This window comes from Protopterus annectens, chromosome 7.part1, assembly GCF_019279795.1.
Source record: "Protopterus annectens isolate FY-2018-M chromosome 7.part1, PAN1.0, whole genome shotgun sequence".
Classification (NCBI taxonomy): domain Eukaryota; kingdom Metazoa; phylum Chordata; order Ceratodontiformes; family Protopteridae; genus Protopterus; species Protopterus annectens.
The window spans coordinates 306,300,525-306,314,178 of record NC_056740.1 but is presented as its reverse complement, the minus strand read 5'-3'; the positions used below and the strand labels follow the sequence as shown (position 1 = coordinate 306,314,178).

Below are 13,654 nucleotides of genomic sequence, written 5' to 3'. Positions count from 1 at the left end.
ATCCATCCTTTGTCCCAAAAGTCTGTTCTAGTTTCTGTCTTCAACAATCTCTAGAGCTACCAGTTTTCTTTCCAAAATTCTCTAATGAAGCAGAATACACTCTCCATAAATTGGATGTTCACAGGCAATTACGCTTCTATTTAGACAGGACTCAGCAACCGTAAGTCAGACCAGTTGTTTGTGTCCTTCTCAGATAATAAATTGGGCCAAACCATCACAAAAGCTACAATCTCAAAATGGATCAGAGATTGCATAACTCAGGCCTACTCTTCTTAGAATAAACAACTTGCATCATCTATCAAAGCTCATTCTACCAGAGCTATGGCTACTTCTATAGCTTTTCATTCCAAGCTCGCTATATCGGAAATTTGTGCTGCGGCTACTTGGTCTAACCCGCACACTTTCATTTCCCACTACAAATTGGATGTGGCATCTAAAGGACGAGCATCATTTGGTTCCACGGTACTCAGGAGTGTTTTCCAGTGAGCCACCCAGGATTCAGGTGCTAGGGACGCTGTCCCATCATTCAGAATGTAGGCGAGATAGGATCACATAACATCTTTTAGTTATGTACTCACCATAACTTCAGATGTTTGGGATCCATCTCGCCTACATTCCTGATACCCACCCTCCTTCCCCTTGCCTTGCAGATCAGAAGAAATTGAACGGTTTTGAGCTCCACTGTTTTTATCTTGTTTCATCTGACGATGTTATATAAGCAGGGTATGCATGTGTGCATGTATGCGGACAAACTAGATCTGGGGGACTGGTGGTGGTGCATCCTGGGATATAGTAAGCTCAGCCAATAAGAGACTTCGCTCTTTGGCATAAGCGTGCCGAGTCGGAGCCGAGGGATCGGCTCCGAACCCATCATTCAGAATGTAGGCGAGATGGATCCCAAACATCTGAAGTTATGGTGAGTACATAACTAAAAGTTTGCGGAGGCTTCACTTAATCCTGATTCTTTGCCTCCTGCTCCTGTTAAACCGGATAGGTATTATAGGGTGCCTGAGGCTCATAAATATCTTTATAAGAGTCCTAGGGCGGACCCAGAAACTGTTAGTCAGGGACCTAAGGGTGTCAAGGCCTCTGTTGTAAAAAATCCGGTTCCTCCAGATAAAGAGGCCAGAGCTTTGGATAGATGGGGAAAGAAAGTCTATACTTCTTCCACCTTGGCTATGAGGGCTTTGAATTGCCAGTTTCACATGTTGAAATATCAGAACTATCTACTTTCCCAACTGAAGTCTAAGGTAGATGCTCTGGCGGAAGGCTTTGAGTGTAAGGAATTACAAGATTTAGTACATGTCTCTGAACAGGTGGGTAAGCATTCTTTACAATGTGGTTTTGATGCTGTACAGGCCTCGTCTAGGGTGGCTGCCACTGGGTCAGTTCTTCAGGCACGCCTGGTTGAGGGATCAGAATTTATCTGAACATGTTAAGACAAGGATTTTGGATGCTCCTTTACAGTCTGATGTGTTGTTTGGTTCACCTGTTGAGTCAGTCTTGAAGAAAATGGAAGACAAGGCTAAGTCTATGCAGACTGTTAAAGATTTTTTGCAAGTCCAGCCTCCGAAGTTTAGTAGGAATTGGCCTGCTAAGGGGTGGACATACCCTTCTTATGAGTCACAGTCTAGGGGTAGATCTAGACGTGGTAGGGGCAGAGCTCAGAGCTCCTTCAGGCCTAGAACAGGGAGTTCTCCTGCACAATCTTCAGGTGAGGGCAGGGGCCAGTCCTTTCGTAAACAGGCCCAATGACCTACCTTTTCAGCTGCCAGATCCTTCTTGTCTGGCAGCACCTTTGGGAGGAAGGTTGGCACTCTTCAGAGAAAATTGGAGTTTGATTACCCAGGACAGATGGGTATTGGATATCATACACCAAGGTTACAGGTTTTATTTCCATACCTTGCCTCCTTTCAAAGGCATGCCGGACGTTCCTCCTCAGCAAAGACTAGAGGCTCGCAAGCAAATTTCTCTGCTGCTCCAATTAGGGGCCATACAACCGGTTCCTCTACCAGAAGTGGGCCTAGGATTTTATTCTCGCCTGTTCCTAGTACCAAAGAAGGGGAACACGTGGAGACCAATTTTGGATTTATCTATCCTCAACACTTATCTGGACATTCCCAAGTTCGAAATGTTGACGTTACAACAGCTTTTACCTCTGCTGGGCAAGGATCACTGGATGGTGACTTTGGATCTCAAGGAGGCTTACCTTCATGTTCCTATCAGGCTAAGTTGCAGGAAGTATCTGCGTTTTCGAGCTGGGACTTCACATTATCAGTTCTCTGCATTGCCCTTTGGCTTATCTACTGCGCCCAGAGTGTTCACGAAGGTTCTGGCTCCAGTGATAGCTTTCTTCAGGCTAAGAGGAATTCAGATCTATCCTTATTTGGACGATTGCCTGATTCTGGCCCAAGGAAAGGACGAACTTCTTCATCATTTGCAATATGTGATAGCAGTGCTAAGATGCCTGGGGTATTCTGTGAACGAAATAAAGTCCAGTCTAGTACCCTCTCAGGACATGTGCTTTCTGGGTGTGAGACTGAATACAGCATCCCAGATGGCTTTTTTGACCCCGGACAAACAAAAGAATCTTTCTCTTTACTTCCATCAATTGTCTCATCAGTCCAGGCTGACTGCAAGGACAGTCCTTCAAGCCTTGGGGTTCATGGCATCTTGTATTCTGGTGCTTCCCAATGCCAAACTGCATATGAGGAAGCTGCAATGGTATCTCAAAATGTATGGACACAGCACTGCCAAGATTTGGACACTGTCATTCAAATAATACCTTGCATTCAAAAGGAATTTTTGTGGTGGGCTCAGGAATGTCACCTAAACAAGGGACTCTCTGTGACCCGGCCAGAGGCGAGTCAGATTCTAACGACAGATGCCTCAGACAAAGCTTGGGGAGCTCATCTAAATGGAAAGTGGGTACAAGACACGTGGCCTGCCAGACTTCAACATCTACATATCAACTTGAAGGAGATGTTAGCAGTCCAATTTGCATTAATAGCTTTCAAGGATTTACTTCTTCCAGGGCAGGTGTTGATTCTAACAGACAACACTACTGTCATGTGGTACATCAACAAGCAAGGGGGGACACATTCTTATCCTCTATGCAGACAAGCAATGATTTTGTGGGAGACTGCTCTCAGTTTACAACTAAATCTTCAGGCAAGGTTTCTGCCGGGAGCACAGAACACCTTAGCAGATGTGTTAAGCAGGCAAATTATGGATCCCCACGAGTGGAAATTGGATCCTCATGTATTTCAGAAATTGACAGTGTCCTGGGGAACTCCAGACATAGATCTGTTCGCTTCTCCACTAAACTACCAGCTGCCAAAGTTTTGCACAAAAAGGTTTCATCCCACAGCTTGGAAAGTGGATGCTCTTTCATTCAGCTGGAACAATCTGCATGTGTATGCCTTTCCACCTCTGCCTCTCCTCCCAAAGGTACTCCTGAAGGTCAGACAGGACAAGCCAAAGATGATTTTAATAGCTCCAGACTGGCCTCGACAGCACTGGTACCCATTACTGAGAAGTCTGGTACGGGAGCCTCCATGGCCTTTGCCTTCGATTCCACACCTGCTGTCTCAGGAGAACAGTCATTTACTCAATGTCAAACTTCACTCTCTTCACCTGACAGCCTGGCATATTCTGTTTTAAACCCTGGAGGGTCTCAGCTGCCACAGCAAGTTTTGAATGTTATTTTAGAGGCCAGAAGGCCTAGTACAAGGAAAGTGTACGCAGATAAATGGAAGAGATTTTTATTTTGGAGTGCAGCAAAGGAATTTGATGTTTCTAAGCCTAATTTAAGTGTGGCTCTTCAATATCTTACTGAGTTACTGGACAAAGGTTTGTCCTTCTCTTCTATTAAGATTCATGCTGCAGCAATTTCTGCTCACTATGACTGTGAACCACCATTGTTTTCTCATCCCTTGTTTAAGCAATTCCTTAGAGGGCAAAGAATATAAGACCCCCACGGAGAGCTCCGACTCCTGCTTGGGATCTCAATTTTGTGTTGGAGAAACTCACTCTACAACCTTTTGAGCCTGCAGCTACTGCTGAGTTGAAATATTTATCATGGAAGACTGCTTTTTTGTTGGCCATTACCTCTGCGAGAAGGGTTTCTGAATTACAGGCCCTTATGGCAGTTGAGCCTTTCTTAATTTTCCATAAGGATAGGGTATCTTTGCGTACTAATCCTTCCTTTATGCCTAAAGTGGTTTCTAGTGTGGCTTTAAACCAAACTATTCATTTGCCTACTTTTTATGCAAACCCCCAAAATAAAGGGGAAAAGATTTTGCACACTTTGGATATACACAGGCAGTTGAGATATTATTTGGACAGAACTAAAGGGTTCAGGCAGTCTCAGCAGTTGTTTGTTTCTTTTGCTTTGGGTTCTCAGGGCAAGTCTGTGTCAAAACAAACTATTTCTAAGTGGATTGGGTTTTGTATTGCTTTCTGTTATTCCCATCATGGCAAGGAGGTTCCAGCTGGGATTAGGCCTCATTCCACTAGGGCTACTGCCACTTCTACAGCTTTTTTAAGGGGGGTGGCAACTAAAGATATTTTGGAGGCAGCTACTTGGAGTTCAGTGCATACTTTCTCTAAGCATTATCACCTTCCACTTTACTCTAAATCGAGGGCTGGTTTTGCCACTGCAATTTTACAGGGCATTTTGGCAGCTCCTACTGCTTTATAGTTTTGCCATCCTCCCTTATCTCTGCTTTGGGATTCTACCCAAGTGTAAGGACTGCAGCAATGTGAGATGAAGAACATAGTACAGTTTTGTACCTACCATAAATGTAGATGTTCGAAGATCCACATTGCTGCAGTCCAACTACTCTGTAGTTAGAGGCGGTTGTGTGGTTTGGGTTGTACATATTGTAAATATTGTATATATTGTACTTAGGCTTAGTACAGGGGTGGTTGGTTGTTCTTTTTGTTTTATTTTGGTTTTTTGACCTTTCTGTTTAGGGTCTTCTGACATCTGGGGCAAGAAAAGACTGAGGATATGACGTCGGTCATGCGCATTTATACCCTGACGTCCTGATGTCAGTCTTAAGCGCCTTGACCGACGTCAGCCTAATACTTTGATATTCGGGCCGACCGAGAACAGCGGACTACCCAAGTGTAAGGACTGCAGCAATGTGGATCTTCGAACATCTACATTTATGGTAGGTACAAAACTGTACTTTTTTATCATGCCTTTAGCCCGCGGGTTCTTCAGGAAAGGAAGAACAAATTGATTTTGAAGGGACTTCTGAAACCCTCCTTCGAGGAGGGTCTGGAGAGTGCTTCCAGCTCTAAGGCTAAATCTTCCAAAGCAAAAAAGCGATCTCTGGCTCCATCAGTATCCTCTGAGCCGCTGGAGAAAATAGCAAAGTCTTCATTGACATCCTCTGCTCCATTGTCCTGGGGGCCGCAGGAAGTGTCAGTGGTTATGAAACCTGCTTCGGCTCCAATTTTCTTGGAGCCTGTTCGGAGCCGGTCGCCTAGCATTAGGCCGGTATCTCCTCCTCGCAGGACTCCTTCAGAGAGGAGGTCTTGATCTCCTTCCCTATCCTCCAAATCTTCCAGGACCTTATCAGATGTGGACGTCAATAAAGTGGTGCAGAGACTTCAGTCACCGGTACTGGCTAAATTGTTCTCGGCTCCGACCCAGCCGACTCCGGAGCCGGTCCCTCAACCTACATCGATACTTCCTCCTCCGAGCACATCTCAGCTTTCGGAGCTGGAGTGCTCGGCTCTGTGTGATATCCCTAGGTCGGTTCCGACAGCCCCTCCTGGCTTATCAGTTCCGACTTCAGCTCCGACCCTGTTGGCACCGTCCACGGGGTTCAGGACTCAGGATTCATTGGTCGGACCCGATGGAGAGGCTTCGGGACACCTCTCGGCTCCTAGTCTCCCTCTCGGTGCTTCGACGCAGGGAAGCCTGACTCCTGTCTCTGCTTCGGAGGCTGGTCGTTCTTCAGACCCGGGAGGACCAGCCTTCGAGGCTATGCGGAGCGTGCTGGCCAGGTCGTCAGCGGCGTCATACGGGTCAGTCACTCTGTCCCCTACAACACCGGTGCAGGTCTCTGATCACCTTCTATCTCTGGACAGCAGAGCCCCAAGGCCTCAGGGTACCCCCAGTGGTCCCCATATTTCTGAGGGCCCCTCAGAGTTTTTGTCTGAGGAGCCACCTAGAAAGAAAACGTGCAAGAGGAAGCACATAGATTCCCAGGATGAGTCTCTCACATCAGACACTGACCTTGAGGAATCGGAGGGGTCCCCTAAGTCATCCTCTGAGGATGTTTCTTTCTCTGACATCCTAGATATTTTGAAGCAAAGAGGTGACTGGCCATCCAAAGCCCCCTCCAAGAGGAGTCGGTCTTCCTGAAGGCCTTTGGTGCTCAGCCCTCCGCCTCCTGGGTATCTCCACCCTTCGAGCTTCTGGATTTGGTTTGTCGAAGGGTGTGGGAAACCCCTGACTCTATGGAACCAGTCCCCAGGAGACCCAATAAATTTTTGTCTGCCCCTCCTGATAAGGAATTTCTATCCAAGGGAGTCTCTGTGGATGCCATGGTGGTGGCAGCTGCCACCCAGAAGGAATTAGCTGAGTCTTCTTCCACCGTCCATCCCCCTAACAAGGAGTCTCGGGAAGCATATGATGTTATGTGATCCTATCTCGCCTACATTCTGACTGATGGGTTCGGAGCCGATCCCTCGGCTCCGACTCGGCACGCTTATGCCAAAGAGCGAAGTCTCTTACTGGCTGAGCTTACCATATCCCAGGATGCACCACTACCAGTCCCCCAGATCTCGTTTGCCGCTAACAAGTGAAGACGTGGTCTCGAGCTGGCTGAGTTAAGTAGTGATTATTTCACTAGTTTTTCTGTCAGGATTTTCTTCATTCTCAACAAAAAGCTGTTTTAACAGCTATTCTTGTGTTTAGAGTGCGTTTGACAAAAATTCACTTGGTGAATTCTTGTGTTGTGAGTGTGGACTAGGAGTACCTCTTGTCTGGAAAGGCCTTTCCCGGTCTTTTTATTTGTAGGTGACTTGGTTCTGTTTGGATCATTTATATTTCTCTTCTTTAAAGAAGAACTAGCAGAGAAATTATTCCAATTTACAGAGTTTGTGCTGTGTTTTGACTACAGAGTATTGCGAGTGATAACTGTAAGCCTATTCTAGGTGTGTCACCAGTGTTTCTTCCAGTTAGTTTTCTGAAATCTTCTATAATGTCTCAGAATCCTAGGCCTTCGGGCTTTAAGAAATGTGTAAAATGTAGCTTCAAAATGTCCATCACGGACGATCACTCGCTCTGTGTGTATTGCTTAGGGGCAAAACATTTACAGGAATCATGTAGTGTATGTCACGCTTTTTCCTCAAGGGTCCTCCAGGAGAGGAAAAATAAATTAATTCTTAAGGGATTAATTAAACCTTCTTTGAAGAAGCTTTGGCATCCTCTCCTTCTCCGGCCAAAGAAAAGGCGTCGGCTCCGACCAGTCCGTCGGATCCGATCGCTAAGAAACAAAGGCAGGCCTCTCCTTGGCTCCAAGGACTTGGGCCGAGGTCGAACGGTCTGCCTCGATGCCACCAGTATCGACTCCTCTGACTTGGAGCCGATAGCTGGGGCATCGAGGCGGTCACCGTCGGCTCCACTGCTCTCGGAGCCGACAAAGGTTCCGCTCAGACACTTCCTCCTCGGCGAAGTCCACCTCGGCACCGATGGAATCTGGTGTGTGTATTCCTTCGCCGATGGTTGTCGAGTCTCCTCGGAGCGGTCCCCTAGTCCTTTGGGGCGTTGGAGAGGCCATCTCGAACCCGTTCTGTTTCCTCTCGGTCTTGAGGATGTCAGATTCTGATATAGACAGGGTGCTCCAAAGACTGTTCCAGTCCCCAGTCTTCCAAAATGTGTTTGGTTCCGACCCAGTTGGCTTGGAGCCGATGACCTTGGCCCACCCATTGCCATTCCTCCTCCGACTGCTTCGGCTCCGTGAGCAGGTGCTGTTGGAGCCGGTGGAGATATCAGGGTCGGCTCGACCCTTACTCCAACCGGCCTTGGGTCCGAGTTTGGTACGCGGACTTCTTCGGCTGGACCCGGGGTGATGTTTGGGCCTATGCTTTCGGTTCGAGCCTCCCCTCGGTGCTTGCTGCGGGACTTCCGTTGGCTATCACGGCTCTGGGGACGGACACTCCCAGGATTCTGGGGTCCGGCTTTCAGAGCCATGAGGAGTGCCTTGGCCAAGTCCTCTTGCCATCTCTCCGGCTTTACCGGCACCTTCCCTGGGCGTGGAGACTGGGTCTTTGGCAGTTCCCTGTCCGTAGTCAGCGGAGCCCGGGGCCTGAGGTTACCCCAGTGGGGTTCCCCTCCTCCTGAGGGTTCTTGGAGTTGTCTTGGAGGAACCCCAAGGAAGAGATCGTGCAAGAGGAAGCACGTGGACTCCCGAGTCTATTACATCAGACACTGATCTGGATGATGCAGAGGGTCCCAGTCGTCCTCGGATGATGTCTCATTTGCAGACATCTTAGAGATCCTCAAACAACGAGGCGGCTGGATATCCAAACCCCCTCTGCTGACGAGTCAGTGCTCCTCAAGGCCTTTGGGGCTCAGCCCTCCGCCTCCTGGGTGTCTCCGCCCTTGACGAGCTTCTGGATTTAGTTTGTCGAAGGGTGGGAACATCCAGATACCGTGGAACCAGTCCCTTCTCGTCCAAATAAATTTTTGTCTGCTCCCCGAGAAGGAGTTCCTCACTAAAGGAGTGGCTGTAGATGCCATGGTGGTGGCATCTGCTACACAACAGGACGTGGCAGAGGCTTCAGCGTCCGTCCATCCTCCTAATAAGGAGTCTAGGAGTATGGACAGGTACGGAAGCGCACCCTGACTTCAGCGGCCTTTACTTTAAGGTCTCTGAATTATTTGGCACATTTTACCAGGCTTCAGAGGGATCTGGTCAAGGAGTTGTCAGATTCCCTCGGGTAACCTACCTGAGCAGCTAGCCCAGTCGGTTAGCTCTCAGTTGGCTATCCTTACGTCAATTTCTAACTCGTCCATGAGGCTCATTTCCTATGCGGCCGAAGGCGGGAGCGGCAGGCACAGGCGTGGCTCACGGAGACAAGCCTGGCTCGCTTGTGTCAGTTCTGCGGAGGCCTTCAAGTCTTCCTTCACGACGCGCCCCTTTGATGGGTCCTCATTGTTTGGACCCAAGGTTAAAGACACCCTTACCCGCTGTGAGCAGGAGGGAAAAACTTTATCTGCCGTAGGTGCCCGTTATTCCACTCCCTTCGGCCTTACCCCAAGGCTAAAGGAGGGAAAATGTGGTTCATAAATCTCGCAAGTTTTCTCCCAACAGCAGGAAGATTCCCCTTCCAGAGGCAGAGGGCGGGAAATTTTTCAGGGAGACGCCGTCCCAGAGGCGGCAGAGGCCCGCAATTCTGGAGACCGCGAGTCCTTTCGTGGCTCTTCAGCCTCCCACACGTCATGAGGGATTGCCCGGCTGTGCTGCTCGAGCCAGTCGGGTGTCGTTGCCAAGCACCTAAAAGCCTGGGAGTCAATCACTCAGGACAGATGGGTGCTTCGGATCATTGCGGAGGTTACACCATCCCATTCACATACTCGCCCCACCGTCCAAAAGAATCCCGGACCCACCACCCAGTCAAAGGGAAATGGCAGCCGCAGAAGCTTTAAAGCTGCTAGAAAAAGGAGTCATCCAACCGGTCCCCACAGACCAGATCGGATCAGGAAATTACTCCAGGTTCTTTTTAGTGCCAAAAAAGACAGGGGACCTGAGACCAATATTGGATCTCAGCAGACTGAACCAATCCGTCACGAAATCCAAATTCCGAATGGTCACGTTACAATCCATTCTCCCATTGTTGGAGAAAGATGTTTGGATGTGCTCCATAGACCTCAAGGACGCCTATTATCACATACCGATACATCAGGCGTCCAGGGGAGGTATCTGCGCTTCAGCCTGGGAGTCAGTCATTACCAATTTTGCGCTCTGCCCTTTGGTCTCACCACAGCCCCCAGGGTGTTCACCAAGTGTTTGGCAGTAGTGACGGCTCACCTGAGAAGTCTTGGATTCCAAGTGTTTCCCTATCTCGACGACTGGCTCCTGACTGCCACCACCAGGCATCTACTAATGGACAACCTCAAAGCCACCATCTCCCTGGGTATTACCCTGGGGATTACATTCAATTGGTCAAAGTCTGTCTTGCTGCCCTCTCAACGCATAAGGTTTATAGGAGCAGAGATAGACTCAAGATTGATGCGTCTTTCTTCCTGCCGAAAGGATCCAAACTTTACAGGGCCAAGTTCAAGCTCTGATCTCGAGATCCAAAGCCCCAGCCAGGATGGTTCTACAAGTTTTAGGCTCAATGTCTGCCACGGTTCTTTTAGTTCCTCTGGCAAGATTACACATGAGGATTCTTCAGTGGCTATTGTCAACTCAATGGTCTTTTCAGGATCTTCCCTCAATCATCACATCATGATTACGGAAATATGCAAAAGGGACCTTCGCTGGTGGCTTCAGACATCCAATTTGGATCAAGGAAAACCCTTTGTTCTCCCTCTCCAGTGGTTACCCTGACGACAGATGCCTCCCAGATAGGGTGGGGGCATTGTCTGGGCAGGCTAGTTCAGGGCTCCTGGCTTCCAGGCGAAGCTCTTCTCCACATCAACGTGTTGGAGATGAGGGCTGTACTTCTATCCCTACAAGCCTTACACAAGTTTCTTCCTCAGGGCATCATCGCCATCCACACAGACAACATGTCGGTGGTTTGGTATCTGAACAAACAAGGAGGGACCAGATCATACCCCCTTTGCAGAGAGGCCATGAGAGTGTGGGAATGGGCTGTAGCTACCAACCGCTTCTTGGTAGCGACCCACATCCCGGGAAAGTCAAATATATTGGCAGACAAATTGAGCAGGACAATTCTCTCTCCTCACAAGTGGTCTCTAAACCACACAGTAGCAGCTCAGGTTTTCAGGAGATGGGGGACGCCGTGCTGCGACCTATTTGCAACTCCACTAAACACCAAGTGCCAAAGGTTCTTCTCCTTGATCCCACATCAGGGAGTACCAGCTATGGATGCTCTAGCACAACCTTGGCCAACAGGGCTACTTTATGCCTTTCCTCCAATTCCGCTTCTTCCCAGAGTTATTCAAAAAGCTTCTCAACTGGGGTCTTCAATGATACTGATTGCCCGATACTGGCCTCGTCACGTATGGTTTCCTTTCCTCAAGAAGCATGCAGTGGACGATCCGTGGACTTTAGACCTAATTCCGGACTTGCTAATCCATCAGTCGGGACATCGGCATCAGTCCCTTCAATCTTCGAAATTGACAGCTTGGCTCCTCCACTTCCGACTTTAGTTAGAAGGCACACACTAGACCCGGAAGTTGTTCACATTTTATCTTCGGCCCACAAACCCACCACTAACAAATTGTACCTCAGTAAGTGGAAGAGGTTTGCTATCTGGGCTCAACTCAAGGGCTTAGACCCTATCACTGCTCCTGTCCCAGAGGTTTTGAAATTCTTAACATCCCTGTTTAATCAGGGATCTTCTGTCTCAACTATTAAAGTCCAACTAGCTGCTATCTCTAAATTCCATGAATCCACGGATCCTCCTTTGATGAGCAGCAGACTATGCAAAACGTTCATTAAAGGTGCCAGTCTGTTAAGACCACCAGTTTTTCATCCTGCACCTCCGTGGGATCTTGATTTGGTGCTTCGCATTAACATCTCCCCTTTTGAACCGGCTGCTACATGCAATTAAAATATCTGTCTTGGAAAGCGGCATTCTTAGTGGCTATTACCTCTGCAAGAAGAGTCTCAGAGCTTCAAGCCCTGTCTATTAAACCACCGTACTTGATTTTCCACAAGGATAGAGTATCACTTAGGCCTAATCCATCCTTTGTCCCAAAAGTCTGTTCTAGTTTCTGTCTTCAACAATCTCTAGAGCTACCAGTTTTCTTTCCAAAATTCTCTAATGAAGCAGAATACACTCTCCATAAATTGGATGTTCACAGGCAATTACGCTTCTATTTAGACAGGACTCAGCAACCGTAAGTCAGACCAGTTGTTTGTGTCCTTCTCAGATAATAAATTGGGCCAAACCATTACAAAAGCTACAATCTCAAAATGGATCAGAGATTGCATAACTCAGGCCTATTCTTCTTGAATAAACAACTTACATCATCTATCAAAGCTCATTCTACCAGAGCTATGGCTACTTCTATAGCCTTTCATTCCAAGCTCGCTATATCCGAAATTTGTGCTGCGGCTACTTGGTCCAACCGCACACTTTCATTTCCCACTACAAATTGGATGTGGCATCTAGAGGACGAGCTTCATTTGGTTCCACGGTACTCAGGGGTGTTTTCCAGTGAGCCACCCAGGATTCAGGTGCTAGGACGCTGTCCCATCATTCAGAATGTAGGCGAGATAGGATCACATAACATCTTTTAGTTATGTACTCACCATAACTTCAGATGTTTGGGATCCATCTCGCACATTCCTGATACCCTCCTTCCCCTGCCTTGCAGATCAGAAGAGATTGAACGGTTTTGAGCTCCACTGTTTTTATCTTGTTTCATCTGACGATGTTATATAAGCAGGGTATGCATGTGTGCATGTATGCGGACAAACTAGATCTGGGGGACTGGTAGTGGTGCATCCTAGGATATAGTAAGCTCAGCCAATAAGAGACTTCGCTCTTTGGCATAAGCGTGCCGAGTCGGAGCCGAGCGATCGGCTCCGAACCCATCATTCAGAATGTAGGCGAGATGGATCCCAAACATCTGAAGTTATGGTGAGTACATAACGAAAAGTTTTCTTCAGCGACCTTTACGTTACGGTCACTGAATTACTTATTACACTTTACACGGCTCCAGAGAGATCTCCTAAAGGAGCTTGGAGATACTCACGGGTAACGTTTCTGAGGCAGTGGCCCAGAAGGTCAACGCTCAGATGTCTACCCTCAGTTCTTTTGCAAACTCTTCCATGAGGCTGATCTGCTACGCAGCCGAGGGAGAGAGTAGGGCAGCAAGTTCAGGAGTTGCTCTTAGGAGGCAGGCCTGGATGCACCTTTGTCATTTCGCGGAGGCCTTCAAGTCTTCATTTACCGATGCCCCATTTGATGGTTCCTCTTTGTTTAGAACCAAGGTGAAAGACACTCTCACTAGGTGCAAGCAAGAGGGGAAAACTCTGTCTGCCGTAGGAGTCCGTTTTCCCCTTCCCTCTAGGCCTTATCCCAAAGCCCAGAGGGGTGGCAAAATGTGGTTCAAGAAATCACAGAGGTTTTTTTCCTGGTGCACAAGGTGAGCCCCCCTCCAGAGACAGGGGAGGGGTTGGTTATTCAGGAAGACGCCACCCTAGGGGCAGAGGAGGCCCTCACAACTCGGGAGACTGCGATTCCTTTCGTGGTTCTCCCTACCGCCGCTCCTGATGAGAGGCCCGACTGTGCGTTTCCGGAGCCAGTCGGGGGTCGAATCTCATTATACCCGGAGGCCTGGCAAGATATCACCCAGGACCAATGGGTTCTACGAATAATTTCCGAAGGATATGTCATTCCCTTCTCGTCAAATACCCCTCCAATCAAGAAAATCCCGGATTTCCACCCAGTCAAAGGGATTACACAGTTTCAGAAGTTTCAAAGCTGCTAG

The 13,654-nt window shown here is 48.3% G+C and overlaps 1 protein-coding gene across 1 annotated transcript in view; it reads left to right on the top strand.

Moving 5' to 3' along the window:
• LOC122807743 (ADP-ribosylation factor-like protein 9) overlaps positions 1-13,654 on the top strand; it is a 422,334-nt gene that overhangs the window by 100,538 nt on the left and 308,142 nt on the right. The gene's annotated exons all lie outside the window — the stretch shown is intronic.